Consider the following 26,442-nt stretch of genomic DNA (forward strand, 5'->3'; position numbering starts at 1 on the left):
ATAAGTGCACCCAGTGTTCATAGCAGCATTATTTACAACAGACCAGATAGGGAAGCAACCTAAGCGTCCATCAACAGATGAATGGATAAAGAAAATGTGATATATATATATATATATATATTATGTTGTACACCTGAAACTAATATAATGTTGTAAATCAAGTATACCTTGATTTAAAAAAAAGGAAATTCAGAGAAGATATGAAAAAAAATCCCACTACTAGAGGATTGTGATTAGTCAAATTTAGGAGAATGAATACTGTACTGCCCTTAACAAATTACCAGGCTGGGAAGACAAGGAAGACAGATTTAGCAAGTGAGTAGCAGGACCAGGCACTGGGACACCTCATTATGAGTCCTGGGCTTTCCTCAAACAGGTCATCTGTTGAGAAGTAGGCTGCTCATTGCCCTTTGAGAACAGACCCATTTCCAACCCAAGGGGCAGGGGTAATACATGGAGACTGCATGCTTTAGGGTGGTCCTGAGCTAATGAGAATTTAGGCAGCTAAAGAAAGCAGATGGGAGCTGGAAGGAGCTGTGTTTATCTAGAAATTCTAAGTAATTGCAAGGACTTCACCTTAGAGAGAATGTCTCTTTTGAGTATGATTGCACCTCTTACTTATCCTGACCCTGGTGACCTTTCTTAAGCAATGAGGAATGAACCAAGGCTTAACCATTGGATGAAAAGCTTACAATCACTACTTCACCCAATTCAAAAGTTAAAAGGACATACCTGATATCCATTCTGATATCCATTATACCTCACAGGAAAAAATGCTTGAAAGGAATTCATACAAACCAGAAGAGATCATCATGCATTGTGGCTATAACTGTAATGAAAACTCGGATGAATTGATGATGTTCTTCCTGGTAAGGAAACAGGTTTCTGAGTTTCTGGCTCTCCCTAAAACTCCATGGTTTCGTATGAAAATACATGAGTCAGTTCCTGTGAGGAACAGAGTCTTCGACTAACCTCTATTAATGACTGCTTCACTTCCCTGTCATTAACAGATGAAACTTCCTTGACTGCATGACACTTAAGAAGGAAAGTGAAGGCAGTATGGCATATTAAAACAGCAGCAGCCTTCTCCAAAGTCTGACTTTCATTTCTTTGTTTTTACCACTGTCTGAACCACAGCTTCAAACTATAACTGATCACGTACCATAAGCTGATACACACGCCCTGCAAGTATGGTATTTAAGGTAACAAGCAGAACTAACAATTGGTATTTAATAAGACCATTTTCAAAGCCCTTTAATGTTTAAGTGTTTTGAAAACTAATCCTGAAAGGGAAATAAGTGATGTCTTCCTCTCCAACATCAGGTGACCCAGACTGTGTTTCAGTCCAAAAGATTTCCACAGTCTAAAGCTGTGTTCTCCATTATGTACTATTCGCAAGTGGTTGTTACAAAGCTTGTGATTCTAGAAACAAAATCAGCCATATAAATTTAAAAAATGTTACAAAGCTCTCTTCTTTTTGGTTTATATCTTTATTCCCAGGAAGCAACTTGTTTAGGAAACGTGACTTTTCCCTGAGAGTCTTCCTCCCTATGGTATGATGGCTTGAAACCAACATTTACTCCTCTAAAACTATCAATGACCTCTCACTATTGATGAAAGGCCGAGTCAGCCCTTCTTCTTCTTCCCTAGTCTCAGGGGTTGACCCGATGCAGTGGGGTCTGCTGGGATTCTCCCATGGTCGACATCAGGAATATGAAATTGTTTAGAGGACCACAACTGAACTTCAGTCTCAACTGCCTGTGAAGTCAGTTCTTATAGAATTTTTACAGTTAAGGTTTTCTAACTTTTATTCTGAGACTGATATTTCTTCACATTCTGCTTTTCACTTCCTTAACCCTCAAATCCCAGAATGAGGAAAGATAAGAGATAGGAAGTATGCCTGGGAGGAATTGTGACTGGAAACTGGGCTCTTTTCTTCAAATCGTATTTCATGCATAAACACAGTGCCAGGATAAAACTCATTACCAAGCACCTACCATGTGCAGCCTACCATTAAAAAAGGGCTGACAAATATTGCTGCTAGTCCATTTTGGCTTCAGGTCATAGTCAGAAGTTTCCCTTAAAGCAAGTGTCCCAAAGACTGGTTGGGGAGGTAATTTTTGATGTACAAGAAAATATTTATTTTCTTAGTGTGATTCCCTTAATGTGTTTTAATAGCCCAACAAACACATGATTTAAAGTGATTTCTATTTTGTAGTGATATAGAGCTACCTTTAAACATATTACGGAAACTTTTAAGCTGGTTTAAAACATAGGTAGGACTTCCCTGGTGTCCAGTGCTTAAGGCTGTGCTCCCACTGCAGGGGCACGGGGTTCAATCCCTGGTCGGGGTAAGATCCGGCATGCTGTGCAGTGTGGCCAAAAAACAAAACAAAACAAAACAAAAAAAATAGGTAAATAATAGCAGAAATTGTGATGTGGAGTCCCCAAACACCTGAGTCTGGGAACTGTAGCTATGAGGCACCCTGCTGTGGTGTCTGTTCTGCTGAAACTTTCACTTAGAATGCCTGTCTTCTGCTGGCCACCTCAACTTGTAGACACCAGTTTATTCTCAGGCTTTTCTGGAGCACCTTTTTCTCTGCTTCTATCACATCCAGCTATTGTTCTTTTGCAGTTTCACTGTCTTTTTCTTCCCAGAGTCTCTGAATTCCTGGAGGGCAGGGACCGCATTTTGCTCATTAAAGGAATAATAATAAGGATAAGAATGATAATAATAACAGTAACAGCTACATTTATTTTGCACTTCCTCTGTGCTAGGCTTCCTAGGTACTTTACATACGTATATTAACTCCCATAATCGGCACAGTTCTATAAGGTAAATACTACATTATCCTGTTTTACAAAGGAGGTACCTGATGCCAAAAGAGGTTAAGTAACTTGAGCAAGGTCACGTGGCGAGGGAGGTGGAGCCAGGATTCAAAACCATATAGTGTGCAGTCAGAGCCCCAACTTTTAATCACTAAATAGGCTGCTCAATCTCAGTAAATGTGGTTGAATGTCTGCTGATTGCTTTAAAGAGCTTAGCCAGTTGTGACAATGGGAACTAAATTCTATTCCCTTCCTACAAAGAGCAAAAGACCAATCTTTCTGCACCCTGATTGAATTGCAATTACCCTTTTATAAGGTTTTCCATATACCATCTGCCCCTCCCCTGCAACTGTCCTTCCTCAGTAATGATGTTACACACCAGCACCTTTAGAGGAGGCTGTGCACTTAACTGGACTGCTGTGCTCTTCTGTTCCCTGTGGCAACCCTGTCCCTGACACTCCAAAGGAGCTGACATCACATAAGAGATACCAGCACTCATCACAATGCTACTACCCTGCAGGTCTTACTCTTTCCTCCCAAGCATCTATCCATCCATCCAACATTTATTCAGTGCCCATGTGCCAGGCTAGGCATACAGTGATAAACATGCAGCCACGGTCCCTGTCCTCCTACAGCTTATATCCTAGTGGCAGAGGCAGATGATATACAAGAAAAATTTTTGTATATATTTTTGTATAATTTTGGTTATATGTGCTCTCAAGGAATGAAACAGTAATATGATATGAATGAGCAGAGGTGGGGGTTATTTTATTTTGGGTGGTCAGTGACGTTTGAGCTGAGTCTTGAATGGTGTTCAGGAACCTATTAATGGGAAGAGTTCAGGGGAAGGTGATGCAGGAAGAAAGAACAGCAGGAACAAAGGCTATGAGGTGGGAACCAACCTCAGTGTTAATACAGTTGAGAGCTTATGGGGGAAGTGGGACCACAGGTGGACAGGATCCAGCACAGGCTGAGAGAGTAGGCCTTGGAAAGGAGTTTGATTTGTAGTCTAAGAGCAAAAGGAAGACATTGGTAGGTTTTAAGCAAGTAAGAGTATCATGGTCTGATTTACATTTTTAAAAACATGCTGGATTTCAAACTGTATCATAAGTACTTGTGATTCTACCAGTCTTGCAGATGGTGAAGAGTCTTGCCTAATGCTACTTAACTGACAGGAGAACTGGGATTAAGAGCCAAAAAAGCTGAATGATTATTCCCCTGACTGAAAGCTTTTCCCTGTTTTTATTTTGGAGTCAGTGATGGGGACTCCAAACAGGCAGTGATCAATTTCCTAGGGGAAAAAAAAAAAAAAGCACCACCCACTCACTCTTCCACTTGCTGTGGAGAATGAAAATACAGTGAAAGGGTCTATATACTTGGCATGTCTAGATCTAGTTTTGCAGGAGACCTACAGGAAGATTTGCCAGGACTAGGGGCTTTATCCACTTCACCCTTTTCCCCACCTTTGGAACAGTTTCTTTCACCTTTGGAAAGAGCATCACTGCATGAACACTTAGAAGTTTAAAAGCTGAGATGAAAATTCCCTTTCCTCAGATGAAATTTATAGAAGTATGACTCTGGTCTCAGGAATGTCAAAATTCCAAATGTTGCACTCCCATGAGGCTTTGCCTTCTACTGAAGAAAAAGTGTTGCAGTACAAACAAGGGACAGAAAAGGCAAGGGAAATTAACTGACTTTCAAACCCCAGGTGGAAGGAGACTCCATTCTTTCAAGATCTGTCCTTAGGTGTAAATTTATAAAATCATAACCAATGAATATAATGTAGTCAAATTTCTCTCCCAACTACTTTATGATTTTGGGGGAGGGTGATAATGAAACTCACCCAGTGAAATCCATCGTATGTGTTCACCGTGTACCAGTGGTGACCTATCCCATGTCCTGCTGCCCTATCTTCTTAGATCTGGGACTCCTTTTTGCCAAATGGAAGGCCCCAACCTGTACAACTGAAATATTCTTTTTTTGCTTAACTGCTGACTCTCATCCTTTGGCTTTCATCACTTTTCACGGGATGCCTTCTTCACACTGGGTCAGCATCCCTGCTCTGGTGTATACCCCTATCATAATGTTCATTCTACTCTACTGTAATTTTCTGTTGACTTATGGTTCTTCCTCCACTGTGTGTGTTTTGGGAGGGAGAGAGAGAAGCAGGTTGGGACCCTGTCTCATCCATTACACTCCTAGGCCTGGCCCAGAGTTGGAGCTTGAAATACATTTGTTAGAAGAAAAAATTTACCCACACAGAATAATCACCAGTAATTACCATTCTCATCCTGAGAGATATGCAGTGGTATTTGCATCAGGTTTCGCAACAGAAGACCCTAGAGCATTAAAAATTACTAATTAACCCTCACAATGATGTTTTCAAGAGTGGCACTGTGGGTGTCAGGGTGAGAATTGAAGATTAAGTGTTATTTAGCGAGGCAGTCTTCTCACTTCCATCTAGGGCAGTATACACAGCTGTTACATAACCCTCGCTCTTAAGTTCTCTTAAGGCCACTTAGGGTTTGTCCACAGGACTGAAATGATATACTATATTTCCAGGAAGCTTAGAATCAAACATATAGAAAAATGAGTTTTTGATTTTTTTTTTCTTAAAAACAATCCTTTGGGGGAATAAGGTCCATTGCAACCAAGTGATGAGGGTTCAAAACCAACCTAAAAAATGATAATTTAAAGCTTTTGTCATTTGGAAAACCTCCAGGGAACTGAAGCATTCTTCTAATGTCAAAGCAAACAGATTTTCTTGCCCCAGATAACAGAATAGAGAATGACTACCTTGATTTTAGGCGTTCAAAATTTTTCCACAGATGTAAAGGACAGGAGGTATAATACAATGAACTAATGGGCTCTGGAATGATCTGGGTTTGAATCCTGACTTCACCACATCAGGCAAGATATTAATCTTCCTGAGCCTCGGTTTCTTAAAATGGGGAAACAACAGAACCTTCTTCAAAGAGTTGTTTTAAGGATTGTTCATAATAATCCATGTAAATCACTTAGCATTGGAAGTTAACAAAGGCAAATGTTACCTGAAAAGGAGGAAATAAAGGAGGAACAGTGAGGCCTCTTTTATCTCTGCTAAACTTTGCTGCCTGCTGGTGAAATTATCGCTTTGTGGCAGTAATGGATTTTCCTAAAGCTGTTTCCCTCTGATCATTAATAATCCCTGCACAGTAAAGAGCTATTGTTCTTCAGTATGAGTAAATAACCCTGCCCGAGGCATCGCTTATCTTCAGACCACAGAGCAGACTTCTTACTGGAAATACAATGCAGGTGCCAACACCATGGGCATGAGCAAGCTTCCCTTCCTATTTTTCTTCCTTTATCTCTTACTCCTTGCTTATCCTTCCGTGCACTTTTCTCCTAGATCCGTTATCCTTCCTTACTTTCTGATGCATTCCCATATCCTATACAGTATCATCTTACCTAAATTGAATAACCTTCAAGCTAAACCAAGTGCCCCCATCTCCCCAGCCCACACACGCCCCATGGACTTGTTTCCTGACCTGGATTCAGTTTTTGGTTACTAGAATCCAAAAGGGGAAGTGTAATGCCACACACTGTTTTGTATATCTCAGGATATGCTTGTGTGGTGTACTTAATCATACGGCGGCTATTCTCTGAAACAGCATCTTTTTACACAGAAATTGACAATATGGTATGTCAGAGATACGGGTCAGGGAGGAAAGGGTATATCATATTTTTATCTAAAGGAAAATAAATTAGGTTAGGCCCCGTAACATGGGAAATCTTCAGAAGACAGGGAAAAACCAAAAATATTTATGTCTGAAAGATTTCTAAACTATCCCAAATAAGATCATGTAAGGCACATATATTCATCCTAAATATATCAGCACAGGAGCACACACAAGATTATACTTGTAAGGGGAACTCCAATCAGGCTCTTGTATCTAAGAGATGTACAGCAATTTGCCCTCTCAGGGATAGAAACTCCAAATGGAAACCAAGTTTCAGTCTCTCAATTCAAAAGAAATGGAAGCAACTGTTTCCTTATCATCATATTTTAAGAGACAAAGACAAGGGAAGGGTCAATAAGAGGCAGTGAGAACAAGTTACCAGAAGTAGGAGGTGTGTGTTTGGAGTGTTGTGTGTATGTGCTGGCAATGGGTGAAAACTTGGTCAATGCTTGAAGATCAACCCCAGTCATTCGTTCGTAACTACTCAGGATGTGAACCCTTCATAGGAACTAGGGAAGTCAAGAGAACACAAAACATTTAAATTAAAACATTCAAACCCCTTCTTTGTGATAATTTCCTAAGAAACTGGATTAAGAAACAGACAAAAGGGCTCTGGTTATAACATTAGATACACCTAACCCTTGATCCAACCACCTGATATATAACCCTCACCCTGCACCGGGGGTCTCCGCCTTCACGACAGTTTCCAAGTACCCTCCACCTATTGAATAAGCAACTTTCCCCACCTGCAGAAGCACGGGAGCTCTTTACTAGACAAAGTTCCTTTAGAGTAGGAGCACTGACTGTCCATCTTTAGTGTGCAGAATGATTAGCAACCAGAGTACCTTCGAGTTTCTCCAGTCCAACAATGACCAACAGAATGTTCTTCAATGATGGAAATATTCTATATCTTCGCTGTCCAACAGGGTAGCCACTGGCACTGGGCACCTGAAATACGGTTAGTACATCTGAGGAACTGCATTTAAAATTTTATTTCATTTAAATTTAAATAGCTACATGTAGCTTGTGGCTACATATGGACAGCAGAGCTCTAGACCAAAAAATTGCAAATCAAATGCCCACAGGGGTTAGGCTGGTAGAAGAAGGGAGAAGAATCTCATTGGCTCCAGCTGACTGTTGCTCTGTAGGAACCTCAAGTTGGTGTTGCCAGATTGTCTCATTTTTCAAATGAAGCCGAAAATCAGATTTTTAAATTTGGCAAGTAAATTTTAAAAAGTAATTTCAATCAATCTGTGGGCCAAACTACATTTGTAGGCAATATCTGTCTTGCCAGTTTGTAATCTGTAATCTAGGCCAACCCCTAAACTCAAAGAAAACGGTCTTATTCAAGGCCATTCTGTTGGTCAGTAGAGATGCAAGACTGAAACCCAGGCCTTCTGATTATTCTTCTGATACCCTTTCTAGAGTTTATGAAATCAACCATATCTAGTGGTGGAGGTGGCAGCAACAGCGGGGACAAATGCCCCTTTGTCAGAAGCTGTTGAAGTCCATGGTTGATACATTATGGACACAGTGTTCCTATATGTTGGGTTCATGGGCAAGGCTCTGAAATAGGAGTCAGCAGGGCACAAAGAAGAAATAGTTCACAGGGTAGTCAGACCTATAAACAATTAATAAGCAAAGTAAGGTTTGCTATATGAACACAAATCACCTAAGCAGGAGTCCAAAAGCACTGAGCTGGCAGAGGAAAGGAGGAAAGAGATCTGAGCCAGGCCTCTGAGGATGAGTCTTGATGATTATGAGGGTGGGTCCCATTGTTCAAGGATATTACGGGGCCTCCTTCTATCTTGGAGGCTTTGTGTGTGTGAAGAGTCTCCTCTGCTGGCTTTTCCTTCTCTGGATCATCTCTACATGTAAAGAGCCCCAAGGAGTTTAGAGGCCTTCCTCTTCATCTGCACCCTCTTCTTAGGTGATCCAGGAATAAACTGCTACATTTATTATCTCTCAGTTTTCCCTTGACTTGTATATTTAACTTCTCAACATCTTTACTTGGACCATTAATAGACTTATCAAAACTAGTATGTTCAAAATAATAGTAGTGCCTTCCAAACTATTTTCTCTGCGGAGTCATCCTTGGTTCCTTCCTTTTCCATACACTTCACATCCAATTTGGCAGCAAGTCCTGCAAGCTCGACTTTCAGAGTACATTCCAAATTTAATTCTCTCCATTTCCACCGTGAATACAACACTACTGTCACCTCCCCCTTGGCCCTACTGCAACAGCCTCCTAGCAGGTCTGACTACGTCTACCCTTCTCTATCCAGTAGCCAAGAATGATTTTCTAAAAATGTAAATCAGATCTGGTCACTCCTTCTTAAAACCCTCCATTTAAAAAACAGCTAAACCCTCACCTTGAGCTAAAAGGTTATGCTTGATCAGGCCCTGCCACTTCTCCATCACAGACCACTCTGGCTCTGGCTCTTTCCTTTCTACTGCAAGCACATGGCCTTCTCGCCATTTCCTTCCTCAGATCCCTTCCCGTTGGTTCATTTCTCCACCTAGAAAGCTCATTCCCTAGCTTCCCTCTTTTCTCGGATTTCTGTAAACCCGGCCTCCTCTGAACAGGCTTATCCGATTTAGAGTGGCCCTCCCCCCATCTTCTACCACTTCACCTGATACTACTACCTTTGGGGCATTTCTCACTTGCTGATATCTTACTGATTTACTTTTTAACTTTCTCCCGGACTCGAATAAAAAGTCACGGAGCAACGCCTTTGGCGGACCGAGGGATTTAAGAAGCTCGTCCTCATTATCTTAGAAAATCTCACTATCGTGTAGGGGACTCGTCTGTGTCAACCTTCCTCAGCTGGACGCCTCTTGCCCCCGGATTTGCCCCTACTAATCTCCCATTTACATTCGGGAATCCAAAGGATTGAGAAGTCTCAGATGGGCCCCAAACCAGCATTTCAGCGTTCCTAAACCAGGGCTCCCTTTCCTGGTCCTCGAGCCGCTTCCCTTAGCAAGGTGCCGAGGCCAGCGGCGGTGACACAGAGCCGCCCTCGCGAGGCTGGGGGGGGCGGGGGGGAGGTCACACAGGCTCGTCTCCTAGCAACGTCGCACCCCGCCCACCCCACCCCATCCCTGCCCCTGGGGAGCCAACCCCTTCCCCCAGTCTCCCGCGCCAGGAGTCAGCGTCTCCATTCTCTACACTCACGCTGCATCAGTCCAGCCTTCCCCCACCCACAGAAGCCCGGCAGCCTACCGCAAGCTGGGAGGAGGCGGCGCCGGGAGCCCAGCTGAGCTGCGGCCGACTGAGCTCTGGCAGGTCCGGTGGGCCAGGCCGTACCAAACCACAGGACGGACCTCTGTGGGAGCATCATCCCAGGTCGAGGGTAGGCTCGAGCCTTCCTTAAACTTCAAACTCTAGACCACGCTCCGCCGTACAGCCACAATGTATCCAAGTTCATCCTTTCCTTTTCTCCCTTTAGTTCTCCTCTCTCCCCCCATCCCAGCCAAAAATTGGTACAGTCCATCTCCTCCTAGCTCTCCCTCCGCGTCGCTAGGTCTTTGCCCTTACTTGGCGACGGCTTCGTACGTCTTTGCGTACGTCGTGACGCAAACTGCCACTCTTTCCCTACCCGCCCTCCTCCTATTCCGCGTCCTGGAGCGGGCCGCTTGCGGGGTTACCGGAAGTGATGATGCAGGAGGCGATGGAGAGGGCGGGGCTTCGGGGCGGCCCCCGCCGGTGGGCCGCAGATGAAGAGGAGGCGGCGGCAGTGGTGGAAGAAGAGGCGGCGGCGGCGGGGGCGGCGGCGGCGGCGGCGGCGGGGCTAGGGAACCTGGAAACGCGAGCGGGGATGGTAGGTGTTTTGGACCCGCCGGGCCGCCGTCGTTTCCAGAAAGGGTTTGACTGGAGGAACCTCTGGAGCAGCTGTGAGTTTGAGGCGGGGGGGTTGAGGAAAAGGGGAGGCATTGGGAGATGAAGGGGCGGGGGTTGGGTACCTTCGAGAAAGGGGGGGTGGAAGGGGAGGAGTGGAAATCGGCGCCTTGTCTGGACTGGTCCCGCTGGAAGAGAGGAGGCTGTGAGGGGAGCCTGTGGCGTGTCAGCCGCAGGGCTCAGAAAACTTACCTACTGTCCCTCCTCCCTACCGCCAGCACCCCTCAATCCAGGGCCTGGGGTTCTGGGGGCCGGAGCTGCCCTGAAGGGAGTGCAGACTCTGGTCCTCTGCCCCTTGTAAGCGCCGTGAGGTAGGAGCCCAAGCGAGAGGTGGTGGGTGAATCTCCAGCTCCCTCCGCCCTCATTTCCCTCCCCACCCCCATCTTTCTCTTTAATCATTAACAGCCCTGGAATTAAGGGGCTCAGACCTGGAGGCCTTCCTATGCACCTTTGCTATAAACGATAACCATCTGTGCCTGAGGTAATGGGGCTGGAAGCTTTGCCTGTATCCTGTATAGGAAGTGGGACAGGGTGACAAATGTATTGTGTTTTTCCGTTACCCCCTCACCCCCCATCCTCTCCCTTGCATACCCCTCCTTTCCACTTTAGTTCTCCGTGGCTAGGTGGTAATCGTGGTGGGTTTTGCTGTTGTTTGTTTTTTTTTTCTTTATTGCACTTGGTATCTTGGTTACCTCTTTTGAATTTGGTGTTCCACCTCCATCCCAGATCTTAACTGCAAGCTTTGTAATACTTCAGTTACAAGCTGTGTGTCTTTGGGAGTACCTCTCAATGCCTGGTCGCTCCCGATTAAGATGAGCGTTTTCTTCTATGAATACTGGAATTCCAAAGCCCTTGCAAGGATTCCTAAATGGCATCATAGCCTAGGAATCAAGGTCTCTTGCTCCAAATACTTTGTGTGTGAGGAATTTAAATGTTGTCAACTCTTTCCAAAGTGATTTGATGTTAGGCTAATTCTGGATTTCTGTGTTTCTCTCCACCCACACTTCATGATGCACTTTGGAGAACAGAAAACCCCATATTACTTTTTTGTTTCTCCAATTGGACAATAGCTCTTTTATCTTCTCCATTTGCGTGTCTGGCACACAAGTCTTCAGTGAACACATTTGGCTTGTGCTGATTCCCATCTTATTTATTTAGCTTATTCTTTGTGTATAGGTGGTCTTAAACGAGACAATGTGATTTGCTTAGTTTTGTTTTAAGGAAGAATACAAACCAGTAACGGCTATGAAAAAATTATTTGAGAAAAAAATTATTTGAAGAAAGCAAAGAATGATCGGAAAAGAAGGTCTCTTTGTTGATGTTCTGTTGGTTTAAGGAAAAAAAAAAGTAGTGCTACTTTAGCCTGTTGTAGAGATTTCAGAGTGAAGTGTAATGATTCCTAGTTTGGTGTTGATATTTTCTTTGGAAATCCTCTGTTGAGTCTGGCACTGTGTTTTCTAAAGAACTTTAAGAGATGGTGCCCAAATTTTAGGGATCCTTTGAATAGAAAGTGTCCATAAATCCTGTTCCTCTGTAACTGAGTTTATGTGCATATTGCTAGAAGAATTATCACAACGGGTTCCATCCTACTCATCAGGGCTTTCAAGCCTGATAAAACAGAATATTTAATGCTTTGATTGTACAAGTAACAGCATGTTTAGGTGTTTCACAGAAATGCAATAAAAGAAAAAAATGACTACTGTTCTCACCTTAGCTGATTGGGAATCATTGAATAAAAAGTCCAAAATTCATTCATTCATTCAACAAACATTTATTGACCGGCTACTAATTGCTAGCCAGTATTTCGGGCAGTGGGCATACAAAGGTGAACATAGCAGTAAGGTCCACGCTCTCATGGAGCTTACCTCGGACTGTGGGGTGAGGACAGATAAATAAGCAAATCAGACTTTGATAAGTGCTGAAGAAAATAAGAGTGTTGTGATAGAAAGTGTCTGACTGGGATTCGGTCTAGACCTTTCTGAGGAGGTGACACGTAAGCTGAGCTTTAAATAAAAAGGAGCCAGCCATGCAAAGGTATGGGAGGAGCCTTCCAGGTTTAGGGACTAGCTAGTGCAGAAACTGGGCTAGAGTGAGTTTGGCAAGTTCCAGGGAGTAGGGAGAAAGGGGAGGTGGAGGAGGCTGGGGAGTAGGGAGGCAGTAATAGCAGAGTCTAGTGAGCAAAGAGGAGAGTGAGAAGAGTCTAGGTCAGAGAGGTGGAGGCCAGGCTCAGAATAGGTAGGCAAAATAAGAGGAAGAAGGAGAAGGAAATAGAAAATCATGTTCCTTTTTAATTCTGTTGCCTTTCCTAGAGTCTCACCACACGCTACTTTGAGGGTACTCTTGGACTGTCATAGGAAAAAAAAAGTCACCCTGCTGAGAGTGGGAGAGGAGGAGGCAATGGTCATCTGGGTCTTTTCTGGCAGATGAATCTCAAGCCATGTGTTAAGAATTCAGCAGGATGTTCAACTGAGAGATTGTCTTTTTCCTTACAGGATTTTGCCTTATACACTTTTAAAAATTGCATAATGAGTACCCCAAATGTGTTCTAGTATATGAATCCTCCTTTGCTTCCAGCTGTGAATTTGGGGCTGAAGGTTGGGCAAGTGATAATAATATGCCCCTGTTGGTCTACAAAGATGACCATTAGGATCTAAGTTTGAAGTTATTTTTTGTAGGGAGGCGGGTTTTATGTTGCAATATTTCCACTCTTGTCTGATCCACCTGATGACTAATAACACTCAGCTGAGGTGTAGGTTGGTGCTAAAAGTTTACATTTATCCGATGTAATCCACACTCAGTGGATTACATTAGATAAATGACCATTGTGGGCATAATCCCACTCTGTGGACATCTTTGGGCTGGCATGTAACCAAGTGATGTAACGTACTTTTGCCTTCTGTTGGGGCCATTCATCTCCAGCAGTCAGCTGCTTTTCAGCCTCACCTTGACCAGATTGTCCACTTGAGAGGCCCAATCAGGACTCCTTTTTGATTTGGCCCTCTTGAGCCATGACACAGTGGGCCAACAGAAAGAATATGCTGTTTTCTTCTTTTGAACACCACAACAGTGACTAGTGTGTTCTTTGAGTGAATTGGCCCTTTGAGCCAGGCAGTTGAGAGACTTAAAATATTGCTGAGGCTATTTGTAGTAAAGTTAGTATCAGAAATGCTAAGTAAAACCTTTTAGTGTTTGGGAAAAATGAATCAGAAATTTTGGACTTGTCACCTATTTTAGGTTCTAGTAATTTACTAGCATGGGTAGATAGATTATCAAAAATAACTTGAATAGTTTCCTGGGCAGTCCTGGGGTAATGAAGGGGATGGAGTTGAGCCTGTACTGACTTACTGAATCCCAACTTGAGTGCAAATAGGAAGTCTTTTAGTTAGCAAGCAAGTGAACAGCTAGGACCAGGCAAACAATAGACTCCACCCTTTATACTGCAGAGTAACTCTAAGAAACTGAGAATTGAAAAAATATATATATATAATATATATATGGTTTTGGCCTAGGTTGAAGAATTTTGACCTCTGTATCCTAATACTGGATTTTAAATGCTGTTATTAAGCTGTCCACTGTTCATCTTCATTTTAATAGTTATTATAACTCAAATATGAAAGTATCCTGTAGGCTGAAATTTCATCAGCCAGTTTGGAGGCTGGTGGCTCTTTTCTAATTTGTGAAAGGGGCGGATGGGCAGGAGGGGACTTGAATACAGGGAGAAGCCATCAACTCCTACGTTGGCCACTAATTGTGTTTGGGGAAAGAATCCACAAATCTAAATGAATTTAGATTCTCAGAGCTGAACTGGCCTTTTATTTATTTATTTATTTATTTAAAAAATATTCATCTATTTATTTGGTTGCGCCAGGTGGGCTCCTTTGTTATGGCACGCGGGCTCCTTCGTTGCAGCATGCGAGCTCTTAGTTGTCACACACATGTGAGATCTAGTTCCCTAATCAGGGAATTGAACCCGGGCCCCCTGCATTGGGAGCACGGCATCTTAACCACTGCGCCACCAGGGAAGTCCCCTGAACTGGCCTTTTAATCTACGGTACTAGTGGATTTGTTTCTCAAACTCCCAGGGCTTTTGGACAAACTCTTCTTAAAGAAGAGTTGATTCCACTTACTTTTGGAGTTGTGGGTGTTATGCATTGCATTAGATGACTTAAAATTAATCTGATTTTGCTACTGTTTTGATATCTTTACAGTAAGGACAGTTAATTGTACACTGGCTGCCAGTTGTTTTAAGATGAAGATGTGGTAACTCAGATTGAAACAATGGTAATTATGTGGTGACTCCTATTTCCCCAGTTCTTGATAACTTACAGTTACCTCTTTGTGTCTATTTACAGATGTTGATACCAGTGAACCAGGATCAATTCTCCCTAAATGTTGGAACAGTGTTCTGAAGCTCTCTGCACAATGGACCAGGGTGTTTTATTGAGTTAGTGTCTTTCAATTAAAATCTAGTTTTACTAGTTCTTGTATCTGTTTTTCTAGGTGAATGATTAGTGAATGATTACAAATAAGAACTTAACATATTAATTTAGTGGAAGTGGCTCAAACTCTAATTCTTTGAAGTTGTGATATGTAGAAAGGAGAAAATGGGAGGAGGGAAATGCCAAATCCTCTTCTTTAAGATGTGTGCAAATGAAACTATTTAAATACCATACATCAGAGTAGGGAAGCTCAGTCCAGGAATCTTGAGGTGGTGATTAGCCCTTGTAGCAAAGTAAGCCATCTATGGCCAGTGCCCTGATACCAACCTGATTACACGAAAAAGTAGGCATCATGTTGACGACTCCTGACTTCCCGATGGCTTGTCCTTGCTCAGGAGTGTCCTTTGACCCGTGCTGTGTTGGTGGGTTTCAGGCTGAATTGCATCATGGAAGCTTAGGTTGCATAGTGCTGGGAAGCATAATCCATGTTCCTGTTCTCCCTGCTCTGCTGGAGGGCTCAGCCTCAGGACCTGGGGACTGGAAATAATTCTGTCACTGAGGCCTGGAGATCCAGACCAGATATATGATGACTGATCAAGGATCTTGGATAGCATCACTGCATAGTGTAGGACTTCTCATTTTTGCCCTAATCTCTGCTGGTCCGTCTAGGACACAGTGTGTTGGAAAAACTTGCTTTCCTTATTTTAGTAGTAGATTGCTTCCACCATATCAAGACCGCAGGGTTTGGTTATAGCTTTTAGCTCTTGTTGGTTGATGAAGGGTTTGGATTCTGCAGTGTTTGCCTAAAGTGGGTTGGTGTGTGACCTGTAATTTTGATTCTGAATAAGACTCAAGTCATAGCATTTACTATATTGAATGCATTTAATTCTTTCTCCAGTTAAGAAAGAAGCAGGAAGAAGATCCTCAAAGAACCTTAGAATATCTGGCATGATAGTCTTTCAAACGGGGCTATGCGGAGCCCTCTCAGGGATCATTTCTGGCATATGCCCCCTCATCTCACTGTCTTCCTTCTACTTCACTGCCCCCCCCCCATGCTTCACTCTGCAGAAGGTACCTTGATATTCTGTTCTATTGGGTTTCCCCGTAAGATTTCAGTCAAAATGTGTTGAGGCTGAAAACAGATCAAAAAGCAGTAGGTAAATGGAAATCTAGAAAGGTTAGTAAACTTGCTTAAAGTTAACAGAGCAAGGTACTGGCAGCTACAGGACTAGAATAGGACTTTCTCTGCACTAATTTTGTTTTCTCATTTACTACATTGCCTCAAATATGACATTGTAGGCACTCAATGGAGTTTGAGTTTAATTGAATCCTTGGTGTTTGGTCTTTTATATTACTGGCTCTTTACTCATTTTGTCACACACTACTGTTCTTTCAGAGAAAAATCCTTATAACCAGTTTTGAAACATATGTGAAGTTATTGATGGTAATAGTACTAGTAAGTAGCTGGCCTTTCCTCCTCAGAATATTTCTGAAAGTGATGATAGTACTTTCAAACAGAAGTGGAGGCTTTATCACTCTAAGTTCTTAAGATAAGCTAGTGGCATGCTGTCCAGAATGCCTGTGCAAAATGCTGACCTCGGGCTTCCCTGGTGGCGCAGTGGTTGAGAGTCCGCCTGCAGATGCAGGGGACATGGGTTCGTGCCCCGATCCGGGAGGATCCCACATGCCGCGGAGCAGCTGGGCCTGTGAGCCATGGCTGCTGAGCCTGTGCGTCTGGAGCCTGTGCTCCGCACCGGGAGAGGCCACAACAGTGAGAGGCCCACGTACCGCCAAAAAAAAAAAAAAAAAAAAAAGTGCTGACCTGAATATTCCCATTTCCAGTGACCTGCCCTGGAATCTGAAAAGGAAAATCCAGGTATACCCACTGACAGAAAAGCTTTAGAATGGCTCTGTGGAAATAACTACAATCACCATATTCTTTTTTCTAAAAAATCTGTGAAGCAAATTTGTTTTCAGTTAAGCATTTACTTTATATCTACTTGATGACTACCTAGTGGCTCCTCTTTAAATAGGAAGGGAAGGCGAGGAATACCACTGCAGTGAGGGTGCTGGGACCCTGGCAGCATGGGTTCTGGGTGGCAGGATTGTGGACATGCTAGAAGTTCCAGGTCCTCAAAGGAGGCATTTTCCCCAGTTGTAGTGATATTTTCTTTATTCTAAGTGAGTGTAATTCAAAAGTGAGGAGTGATGTGTAGTGAATGTTCTGTGTTCATTTTAAAGAATGTCTCTGTGGTTCTTTTTCTCCTAGTAAATTAGTTTATCTTTGAAATAACTAGTCACTTGTCTAGTCATTTACTCAAAACAGTTGGTTATAGCTGATGTCTATGGTAGGAGAATTTTGCTTGGGGGTTTACTAACATTTTATGAAAGAGAAAAGTCTAAAGACCTTTCTAGAGACATTTAGATAGGTGGGTTCCATTGTGGGGAGGAGAACATGTAAGGGAGCCGGCCTTTGCGGGGCAGGGTGGTGGTGGTGATATTGTGGGCTGTGTGTACAGGGTGAAGAGAAATGCCCATTGATGGTCCAGCTGGGGAAGGGTGGAAATTGCTGACAATGGCACTTGATGGGGGAAGAGTGGGTCAGGAAGGAGCAGGCCCACAAGATTGCCCAGTGCCAGGGAACACCATTCACAGGGAGGGGGATGGGGACCTATGGAGTTGAGTAATTCATTGGCCCTGACCGGGACCCTGACCACAGTACTCTCTCCCCTGACTGGAAAGTGTATTCCTGATGGGGAGGGTTGAGTGCAGGGATGCAGTATCTGGTTTGACCAGATTGATCTTCAAGATTGACTAGCTGGTCATGATTGACTGCTTATGGAGTACTGGCCTAACTTTTTTGAGATCTCTCTTTTGACTTTTGCTTTTGACAAACAAGAAGTTGGTAAACAAGAGGGAATGTAATGTCCCTGGGTCTGTTAGAGTTTGAGTTAAAGTACATAATACTAGGTGGTGGTGATTGTCATTTAACAATGTCTGTTATCCAGAGGGAACAGTTACATATAAACTATTGAGGTAATTCATGATTCTTTTATAGGGACTATAATAAATGGGAAATAAATCACAACTAAAATGATTAAAGAAAATACGTTTTGACTCCATATTTCTACAACATTCCCTGGTCTCTTTAGCAGGTCAAATTAATTCTTTAGACATTTATAAGAAGTTTTATTCTACCAGGTACTTGTGGATCTGACAGAAGCCCAAATTTCCTTCTAGTGCTGAAAACAGCAAGCACTACTCTGAATTGGTGACAGCTATAGATTTAATGATTAGATCAAGTACGGAGGGGGCTTGTAAGCGTCAGTTAAGTTGGTTGTAATGTGGACCTCTTTTTCTGAGGTTAATTATGACATTCCTGCAACAATTCTCTGACATCACTGAGTGTCCAACAATTCACTTCTGACACAGACTGCCTGGAGTTTGTGCAGACCCCATAGGCTAATGACTCAGCCTCACAAGATTGCCCCACTTCAGGTGCCAGGCCCAAGTATCAGGTCTCAAGTTACCTACCTGCACTTCTGCCTGGCAGAGTACAAATTTCCCACGACCACCCTCCCCCAGGTTCGATAATTTGCTAGAACATATGACTCATAGAGCTGATAAAACATGATATTTATGAATACAGTTTCATTATAAAGGTTATAACTCAGGAACAGCCAAATGGAAGAGATGTATAGGGCAAGATTTGAATTGGGGGCACAGAGCTTCCGTGTCCCCTCTGAGCATGCCAGCCTCCCAGCACATCAATGTGTTCACCAACCCTGAAGCTCCCCTAGCCTTGTTTCAATTTCAGTTGAGGTTCCTTTGTGTAGGCAAAATTGATTAAAGCATTGGCCTTTGGTGATGAAACTTCAACTACCCTTCCCTTCCTTATGGGCTGGAGGTGGGCCTGAAAGTTCCAGTCATGTGCCTGGTCTTTCTAGTGTGGCCAGCATCTCTCTTAAAACTATCAAAAGGGCCCACCCTGAGTCACCTCTTAGCATAAACTCAGATGTGGTCCAAACCCTGCTCCTTATGAAAAACAAAGGAGCCTATCAGTAAGGAAATTTCAAGGGTTTTAGGAGCTCTGGTAGGAACTGGGGACAAAGACCAAATATATTTTGTATTACATCACATTAATACTCCAGTTTTGCATCCCATAAGTAGGAATAAAGTTACCTAAAGTTGATTTAGATGATAAGTAACAATATGCATTTACTGTTAATTTGATGGAGGTTTTTTTGGGGGTGTGTGTCAAGAGAGTGCAAATTGCATAGCTTCAGATTACAAGGAGCAAACTCTTCCCTCAATCAGTATGAAATGGCACTCCTAGAATGTGTTATATATTGAATTTAACAGGTGCACTACCTCTACAGCTCCCTAATGCAAGAAAGGAGCTCACTTATAGGAAATCAGATGTACAGAAATCACGTTTCCTTTCAGTGTGACTTCAAAGATTCAGGTGTTCATAGTGTGCTGGTTAAGAGCTTCGGCCTGCAGTCTGGGTTTGCATTTGAACTTTACCATCGGCTTGCCACTTGACCTTGGATGAGCCACTTAACATCTCTAAGCCTTGTTTCCTTCATGTATTAAGTGAGGATAATAACAGTAAGTAGTTGTGAGGAGTCAGTAAGACAGTACATTTGCAGGACATGGCACATTGCCTGGCATATAGATAAACATTTAATAACATTAGTTATTATTAGCTACATGCATATATAGCTAAGCTGACAGGGATTGGCAGCTCCCAAAGGGCCAGGAACTATATCATTTTACCTTCTCTTATATGGGAAGTATGGGACAGTGTATAAAACATTGCTAGGCACACAGTAGACACAAGTTATCTATCACTCGAAAATAAAACCTGCTCTGGGTATCTGGGAAATACAGGAGTAACTCTGTAATGGAAACTTCCAGCCTGTTTCCAAAGCTGGCCTAAAACCCAGAGATGGAAAATCTTCCTCCTGAAACCATATAGAGCATGCATGAATCTAGCAACGGGGACAGGGGCTCAGTGGCTAGAATATTGTTGGATCAAAAAATGGGAAACTGGGCTTCCCTGGTGGCGCAGTGGTTGAGAGTCCGCCTGCCGATGCAGGGGATGCGGGTTCATGCCCCGGTCCAGGAGGATCCCACATGCTGTGGAGCAGAGCAGCTGGGCCCGTGAGCCATGGCCGCTGAGCCTGCGCGTCCAGAGCCTGTGCTCCGCAACGGGAGAGGCCATAACAGTGAGAGGCCCGTGAACCGCAAAAAAAAAAAAAAAGAAAGAAAATGGGAAACTGATCCAGGAGACACTTTTATCATTGGCAGTATGCCTTGAGGTTCAATGAGTTGGGCAAAACCGCATGAGACTTTGGGAAGGAAACAACAGATTTATTTCAGTCGGTCCAGACAATCTTTGAGAGTCAGCTGGCAAGTATCATGTTATATGTGTTGCTTCTCGGAGAAAATGAAAAACCCGGATCCACTGGCAAAGGGCTTACCAACTGCTTGAGGTTCACTTCTTGGGGAAGTCCCCGAAGGCCAGGTCTAATTCTCCTTGTAGCTTACCCATCTGGAGATTCTATTCTAGTGGACCACCATTGGACTAAGTACTAGATTCTAGTCTAGACTCTGCCACCAGTTCTGTGTGTCCTTGGGCAAGCTATAGCCCCTCTTTGAGTGTTTCCTTAGCTGCGACAAAGGATTTGGGACTAAATCACTTTCCCGAAGTGTGGCTTTGGTTACATTCTTAGTATATGTGCTGCTGAAATGAGCATGCAAGGGTGTGTTTTTTATACTATTGATGGTACATGAGATGATTTTTGCTGGATGAATACTTTTAGCTTATTCTGTATTTTAATGTGTATTAATGAAAACATAACTAGCATATTAGACCTATGACTTCATGGATGATGTCGCTTAGGGTGATATTTAAAGTGGATGTGATTTTTTTTTAAGCTTTTAAGAAAAATCTTAGGGGAGCAGTACTTGGGATGGTAAATGGATATGTAAGATCATAAAGGTTGTGTAGGAATGGCTGAAGTTTATAAGTTCTGAGACTCTAATTCTAGTGCAGTGATGTGGCACCTTCATGAAGACTTTGTGGTGATGGACACAATAGGACAGATCCAAATTTGAGTGACTTTAAAAACTTGCCTAACTCAAGCAAATTGACAGATTTATATTTGTGCATTCATGGTGAAAATGCCTATAAGTTGGTTGTGTAGAGTTTAAATTATCGTAGACATTAGTGGGGGTGGCTTTTCTTAAATAATAAAAAATGAATAATGTTGCTTCCTCTTTCACTTTTAGGAATTTCCTTGAAATCTGGATTGATCTTTAGTTCCTTTCACTCTTTGCTGTTGGAACTCACCATTGTAGGAGTTAGGGGTTCCATTTGTTCGTTGGGGAGGGAGAAAAGGACATCCCTGTCTCTTGAACACATGCCTGTGCATGTGTTCTAGGTTCTGGAAGGCCGAGACTCTGTCGCATTCTAATGATCTATACGTTACTTCTTGCTGTTGGCTACTTTAAAGGTGCAGTGTGGTGTGTGCCCTAAAATGAAGATAAACTCTGAGGCAAGGTTTATTTAAAATTTCATTTCACTTTTTGTTGTATTGGTCATAACTCAGTGTACTGGGGGTCTTGAGAAGTAAAGTGAGCAGTGGTAGAAATGAAATAAACTTGTGGGAGGTACTTTCTTTTTAAGCAAAAACCCAGAATAAGAATGAAATCTTGATTGCATAATAGGAGCCAAGAAAGCTGCTTTCAGATGTAGTCTATGGTTCCTTGAGTTTTTCTTTTCTTTTTTTTTTTTTTAAGCCTTAATTACCTGTGTTCCCTTGACACTTTCCGTGTATATTAACGCTGTCATCTTTCATTATCTACATTTGGTTGTTAGCCTCTGTTCTGCAGGTGATTTTGTTCTGTAGTTACCTCAACGTAAAGGGCCATGCATCTGGTATAGCTCCTTGTCATAAACTGTTGAATGTTTCAAATTGTAGTTTTTAAAAATTGCTATAAAGATGGTTCCAAGTCTGTTATCTTTCTGTGTTATCTAGTCAAGATTAGGTTAAAAAAGAACAAAATGGTGACAGTGATGTAACCCAAGATTTTTTTTCTCCTTCATTTTTTTCCTTCATTTATTTAATACAAAGTTTCGACATGATTTCATGATGAGAAACTCTAAGATGTTTCCCGATTGAGGTGGAATCTAATGTTCCAAGCCAGAAACTCTCAAACTTTGTAAATTTTGGTTTTGTCATTCATACTATCTTCTCTCCTGAGAAGTAGTGACCTGTGTTATTTGGCACATTGGAAAAGGGAAAAAGCCTGTACTCAGGGCTATATTTTGCAGGATTAAAAATCTCTTTTCTTACTAAAATCTGTTTCATGACATGCATGACATTCATCCTTTGCACAAATTCACAAGACCCACCTTACTAAAGGTAGATGTCAGGTTTCTGACAGAGTCCATTTCCCTTGGTGCAGAGGCTAGTCATTATTTATAGATAATTGCTGATGAGTGTGGAGATACTCTGAAAGGGGATATGCAGGGGTTGTGACATTTACCTTTGGTCTATAGACTAGGATTTGCAAACCTAGAGTGAGGTTGTTTAATACCTTCTCTTCTTGGGAAATTGCCATTGGATCAATGAGTCTTGGTTAAGATTTCTTGAGGGCAGCTGAATAGTTGCGCTTTTAAAGATGAAAGCCACATAAAGAACTATTCTTTCCCAATCATACAAATAATTATCTCCGTGGTAGTATAATCCCCATAGAAGTATAAGCATTCAAGACCATACATTTAAAAAGATAAATATAATTTTGAGTCAGAATGAAAGATGTGCAAACATAGTGGTAGAGTTCAGACCATTCTTACATGTTTCCAGCACCACTTTGGTTATCTTATGGTAGACTAACCTTTTAATTCATCTGGAGTCTTTTCACTTCTAAAGTAAAGCCCTTTTAGGATGCTGGAAACTTGAACTTTCATGGTTACCTTCAAGTCAAAAAAAAAGGTGTACTCGAACACTTTCTTTATTAACTCTTGACTTTAAACCTCCCTGTCAAAGAACCGGAATTGCTTAATTTATCAGAACTTTTGCTTTTCTAAGTTTCCAGCTCACAACCATTCTGTGGCGTAGCAGAAAGAGATAATAAAAAGTTAAGCAACAGGTAAAAATCTTTTCCTGTAGCCTTTTCCCCATTTGGAAGCAGTTTTTCCTTCCCTCTGAAGCAGTTTGGCCTAAGATCCTCCTTTTTCTGATTTGAAGCTTTACTATTTGCATACAGTGCTTAAATTGACTCACTCAACACTAAGTTCTGAACATCTCCAAGTATTTAGTACTTTTGACTCAGGCTGCTTAAGCAAAAGATTACAATAGAGGCTTAACAGGACAAAACCTTTAAAAACACACTTTAATGGTACTCAAGGTTTCCAAACAGATACAAACTATTTTCTAAGAAGAACCAGACTATGTAGTTTTCAAGTTAGACATATGAGCAAGGAAGCAGCTTTCCCAGATGGAATGTGGATCATTCACAGAGAACTTCTGAAACTCAAAACTTGTCTTCTAGATCTTGGCCTCCAAACTTGATTCTCTCATCACTGACTTCAAAGTGAAGTATGTATAATCTGAATTTTTCTTAAGGGCGAACTCTAGGATTGGATGCATGTTGCTTCAGGAAAAATAAATATGTTTATATGTTGCCAGTTTTTCATTCCAGTAAATTTGAGTGCCTTTTGTGGACCTTGTTCTTAAGGACCTTATGGTATGAAAACAGATAGAACAACAAATAGAAAATGTTGTGAAACCTGTGCCCAAAATGTTAGTGCTATAAATGAAGGTGTGAAGGGACAAAGAGGGTCTAGGTCAACTTGAAGGAGTCAGGAGAGGAGTCCTGTGAGAAGTAAAATCTGACCTGGGCTCAAAAGACCAAGACTAGAGAGAGGAAGCATTCCAAGCACAGGTAACAGTATGCGTAAAACTACAGAGGCATGAGAGGCCATGGCATCTTGGGGAATGGCACATGTTTCAGTATGCCTGAGGGATGTGGAATGAGAGCGGGAGAATGACAGTAATTGAGGCCAAATTCAGAAGAGCCTTGTATGCCTTATTAAATTTGGATTTTATTTTGTAGATGAAGGGGAGCTATTAAATAATTTTGAGTAGGGATATGGCATATTCACACGGGCTATATGTGTGTTAAAAAGATCAACCCAGTGGCAGTGTGGAAGACACTGGAGGGAGCAATCCCAGAAGTAGGTAAACTGTGAGAACACTGCAGTAAAGGTGGCAGGGGGCTGAACTGTAAAATTAGGGAGTTAGAATTTACAAAGTTTGGCATAATCTGATGAAAGTTTACTGCTTGCATGTCCCACATGGGTTTTAGGCTCAAGGGTGCTCTGCTCCATACAGTCCCTCAGGGACCCAAGCTGATAGGGGTTCCACTATCGTGTGCTGTATCGTGTGCTGAACTGTCTTGGTCACCATGGCAAGGGAAGAGATGGCTGGGATGTCATATGCCAGCTCTGTGCTTGGGCTGGGAAATAAGTATCACATCTGTCTACAGCTCACTGTGTCATTTCTGCCTACAGCTGTTTGGCCAGAAATAGATACATTTCCCCATCTAACTGAGGAGGCTGGGAAACTGGGGGAGCTGATGGAATGTTGGCTGAGCTTCTCTGTCTGTGCTACAGTGTAGGGACTTGAGTAAGGTACTTTATTTCTGAGCTTATTTCCTCTTCTGTAAAATAGGAATATTAAGAGTACCGGCCTCAGTCCCAGAGGCTCTTTTAGGAGGATCCCCAAGACACTTTCATAGGATCTGGAAGATCAAATTCTCTTCTTAATAATACTAACATCATTTGTCCTTTATACTTCCATTCTCCCATGAGTTTTATAGAGGCTACATGACATGTTATATCACAAAAGATTGAATGGAGAAGCATATATGGGAAATGAGCTGTCTTCTTTTAAGCCAGACCTTAGGGACACTTGCAAAAGTGTAAAACAGTGTCACTCTTCTCATTAAGTTTTTGGAAATACAGTTATTTTTCATAAAAATGTTGTTTATGTTAACATGCCATGGTTTATTATTGATATTTTATTTATTTATATTTTTTAGAGGCTATTATTTTTTTTCCTATACGGACTTCCCCTTTTCCTAAGTCTTCAATATTTTATTCTTTGTACTATACATACTTCAATAACCTTGCTTAAAATGCATACATATGTCATATGGTAACAAATGGTGTATATTTTTTAATATTTTAATTTAATTTTTTTAAGATTTTTTTTTTTTTATGTGGACCATTTTTAAAGTCTTTATTGAATTTGTTACAATATTGCTTCTGTTCTGGTTTTTTGGCCAAGAGGCATGTGGGATCTCAGCTCCCTGACCAGGGATCAAACCCATACCCCCTGCATTGGAAGGTGAAGTCTTAACCACTGGACTGCCAGGGAAGTCCCCAGTTTTTATTTTATATTGGAGTATAGTTGATTAACAATGTTGTGTTAATTTCAGGTGTACAGCAAAGTGATTATACATATACATGTATCCTTTTTCTAATTCTTTTCCCATTTAGGTTATTACAGAGTTCCCTGTGCTATACAGTAGGTCCTTGTTGGTTATCTATTTTAAACATAGCAGTGTGTATATTATTGATATTTTAAATGAAGTAATACAATTTTTTTTTTTTTTTTTGCGGTACGCGGGCCTCTCACTGTTGTGGCCTCTCCCATTGCGGAGCACAGGCTCCGGACGTGCAGGCTCAGCAGCCATGGCTCATGGGCCCAGCCGCTCCGCAGCATGTGGGATCTTCCCAGACTGGGGCACGAACCCGTGTCCCCTGCATCGGCAGGCGGACTCTCAACCACTGCACCACCAGGGGAGCCCAAGTAATACAATATTTTTAAATTTCTCAGTTTAAAAAAGTACCAACCTCCTAGGGTAGCTGTAGGGATTAACTGCTGTCACGACTATAAAATGCCTAGCATTGTGTCTGGCACAATAACTATATTGGAGGGAACCTTTAAGTTTGATCTTGAGCTTTTCTTACTATGGGTCATATCTAATTAGTGGATTATAACCAACAATTAAAAACCAAATAAAAAAAGAAATAGCATAAATCAGAGTTCATCACTGAAGTGAGAGTAAATACTGCTTAATGAGTGGTATGTGTGTGTATATACATGTGCATTTGGTCAGCATGTAACGTGTTTCTTACTGAAGGACGCAGTTCAAGTTGGAAAGACAGTGGTTTAGTTCAAGCTCTCATTTGCAGTGTCTGAAAGACTTATGCATACTAAACAAAAAAATGACTCTAGTATGCTTTTTTGAAAGAGGCAGTTTAAACTCTGTATTTTTCAAAAGTGGGCTTGAGAAGCATTATCCCTAATTTTGAGAAAGAGTAGAACATGGTTTGAATTTAGAAAGTGTTTATTAGATGCCAGTTAGCCCTTTTCACACTGCCATGTACACTTCCTGCCTTCTTGGAACTTTAATCCAAGATGCGGTCACTAAAACAGTAACATCTTTTCTGTGCTTGTCATTTCTGACTATCTGC

The 26,442-nt window shown here is 42.1% G+C and overlaps 2 protein-coding genes across 5 annotated transcripts in view; one reads left to right on the top strand and one right to left on the bottom strand.

The window, feature by feature from the left end:
* Nucleotides 1-14,157, bottom strand: part of LYRM1 (LYR motif containing 1) — a 30,267-nt gene extending 16,110 nt beyond the window's left edge. The window contains exons 1-2 of one of the 4 annotated variants that reach the window (XM_082858186.1): nucleotides 10,639-14,153; nucleotides 7,394-7,496 (exon numbers count right to left, since the gene is read on the bottom strand). The gene's annotated coding sequence lies outside the window, so the exon portion shown is untranslated. Of the gene's footprint in view, nucleotides 1-7,393; nucleotides 7,497-8,220; nucleotides 8,245-9,771; nucleotides 10,054-10,638 lie in introns of those variants that run through there. The other 3 variants (XM_082858187.1, XM_082858188.1, XM_082858189.1) reach the window with 3 other exon arrangements.
* The window catches only part of DCUN1D3 (defective in cullin neddylation 1 domain containing 3), a 33,181-nt gene continuing 17,067 nt past the window's right edge, over nucleotides 10,329-26,442 (top strand). The window contains exons 1-2 of the mRNA XM_082858184.1: nucleotides 10,329-10,442; nucleotides 14,799-14,890. The gene's annotated coding sequence lies outside the window, so the exon portion shown is untranslated. The remainder of the gene's footprint in view (nucleotides 10,443-14,798; nucleotides 14,891-26,442) is intronic.

The sequence above is a fragment of the Leucopleurus acutus genome (assembly GCF_964270905.1).
Source record: "Leucopleurus acutus genome assembly, chromosome: 16".
Classification (NCBI taxonomy): domain Eukaryota; kingdom Metazoa; phylum Chordata; class Mammalia; order Artiodactyla; family Delphinidae; genus Leucopleurus; species Leucopleurus acutus.